This window comes from Oratosquilla oratoria, chromosome 23 (assembly GCF_046742065.1).
Source record: "Oratosquilla oratoria isolate Oo_2021 chromosome 23, ASM4674206v1, whole genome shotgun sequence".
Classification (NCBI taxonomy): Eukaryota; Metazoa; Arthropoda; class Malacostraca; order Stomatopoda; family Squillidae; genus Oratosquilla; species Oratosquilla oratoria.
In genome coordinates, this window is record NC_134799.1 from 26483120 (window position 1) to 26485619 (window position 2500).

Below are 2500 nucleotides of genomic sequence, written 5' to 3' on the forward strand. Positions count from 1 at the left end.
CTGTGCCTTTGAAAAGAGAATTCTCGACATCTCTTCTATCATTTGAAAAAAGTCATAGGATTTCGAAATCCCGCTGAAAGAAAATAAAACACGCGACGCAAGCCATACCACATTCCGCGGTCTATTTTTCACGCTCCAGTCTCATCGCCCGCACTGATTTCAGTGCACAGAAAATTCTTTAATTCACGCCAAACTGTATTTTCTTTTTTCATTCCGTGTGTGACCTTTGGAAACATATCTGTAGCTGCCAGCTGCCTCGATACGGCTCGCCCCCGAAAAATGCAACACTCTTCCCGTGGATAGACGAATTCAGACTGAATGTATGTTTGTAAACCTCCAGATTTGGAATGAAAGTGATTATCGAGGTAGACATGGGAAAAGAGGCCGTGAGGAGTTTAACAGCTGAGTGGGGGAATGGGAGTTAGGTAGATATTAAAGGTGGAGTTAGTTCTTGCGCGATGAGTTAGGAGGGAGTAAGGAAACAGGGATTTAGATACAAGGGGAGTAAATAAGAAGGTAGTAAATTATTAGAAGCGGAATGAGGAGATAGGGAATTGTAGAGTAAGGAGTTAGGGGGGCTCAAAATATAGGGAGTTCACTATTACGGCCATACCACATTCCGCGGTCTATTTTTCACGCTCCAGTCTCATCGCCCGCACTGATTTCAGTGCACAGAAAATTCTTTAATTCACGCCAAACTGTATTTTCTTTTTTCATTCCGTGTGTGACCTTTGGAAACATATCTGTAGCTGCCAGCTGCCTCGATACGGCTCGCCCCCGAAAAATGCAACACTCTTCCCGTGGATAGACGAATTCAGACTGAATGTATGTTTGTAAACCTCCAGATTTGGAATGAAAGTGATTATCGAGGTAGACATGGGAAAAGAGGCCGTGAGGAGTTTAACAGCTGAGTGGGGGAATGGGAGTTAGGTAGATATTAAAGGTGGAGTTAGTTCTTGCGCGATGAGTTAGGAGGGAGTAAGGAAACAGGGATTTAGATACAAGGGGAGTAAATAAGAAGGTAGTAAATTATTAGAAGCGGAATGAGGAGATAGGGAATTGTAGAGTAAGGAGTTAGGGGGGCTCAAAATATAGGGAGTTCACTATTACGGCCAAACTGAGGAAATAAGTAGTTAGTTCTTGTAAATGGACTGAGGAGGCAGACAGTTAACCCTCTTAATTGGGAACATACATCAATAACATGTCTTTCATGACATGACTAATAAGAAAGTCTGGTTCTCTGTGTAACATTGACATGAACATTCCTATTATTCAAATCAGTACTTTTTTCGTTTTTCAAATACCTATTGGGATTCCATGTGCTACAGTTTCCTACTCTCCTCTCTTTAAATCCTTCCATTACACGTCTCCCGAATGTTGGATTATTAAGTATTCTTACTTCTTTCTCCAGAAATTTGACAAGATCTTTAATATCCACTAGCCTCCCGTTCTCAGTTATTTCGTCAGCTATTCTCCTCCATCTGTCCTGTAAATACCTGGGCAACTTCCCTATTAACTGACGTAAAGTCCTAGGACTCTGTAATTCCAAAAGTCCGCATTGTATACCGGACATAACACTTATGCATGTATCCAATTCAACGGTGAATTCATCCAACATCTCAACATTCTCTCCCTTCATTTCAGGCCAAGCAAGAACTTTATCTATATGTGCCGAAGCTATTCGTTCTTTATTTCCATATCTCTTCTCTAACGCGCTTCTGGCTTTCTGATAACCCTCTCTTGGAGCTAAATGCAAACACGCTCTAACTATTTTGTGTGGTTTACCTTCGGTATACTGCTTAAGATACTGTAATTTCTCATTATCTGACACAAGTTAGCTATCAATTAACATATCGAAATCCCTGATAAATTCAAAATACTTATCGTATTCTCCACTAAATTGAGCAATTACATGAATAGGCATCGTGGTTCTGATAATCAAAGTAGTATTTATGTCTCTATTCATCTGTTGGTCACCTTTATCACAGTTTGCACTTAGGTAATTACGAGGATTATCTACTAAATTTACATTTACAGTACTTTCCAATTGACTTAAAGCCTTTAGTTTTACCTCAGATGATTCTAAATCTGTTTCTAAGTCAAGTCTATCTTGCTCTTGTTTTAATCTATGCAGTTCCTTTTCCAACTCCTGTTTCAATTTCAGCTTTCGTAGTTTAATGTCTAAGCTCGCCCTCTTAGCCACTACTACTGCCCTTTGACTTTCAACCTCACTTCCTGCCGTCTGGGAAATACTATCTACTGGTCTTACAGTCACGTCTATCGTTTCCTCAACTTCAGTCTCGTCAGAAACTAATATCTCCTTAATCACCTCTTTTAATTCCAACTCCTCGTCTATGATAAACTTTTGTATCCCACTCATAAGTTCTGGCTTATTGTCAGAAACCAATTGACCTTTATATTTTAGATACTTCTTAACTGAGGAACAGTATCTTTCTCCATTGTGCTTAACTTGAATGCTCACTACTAACTTACACATTTC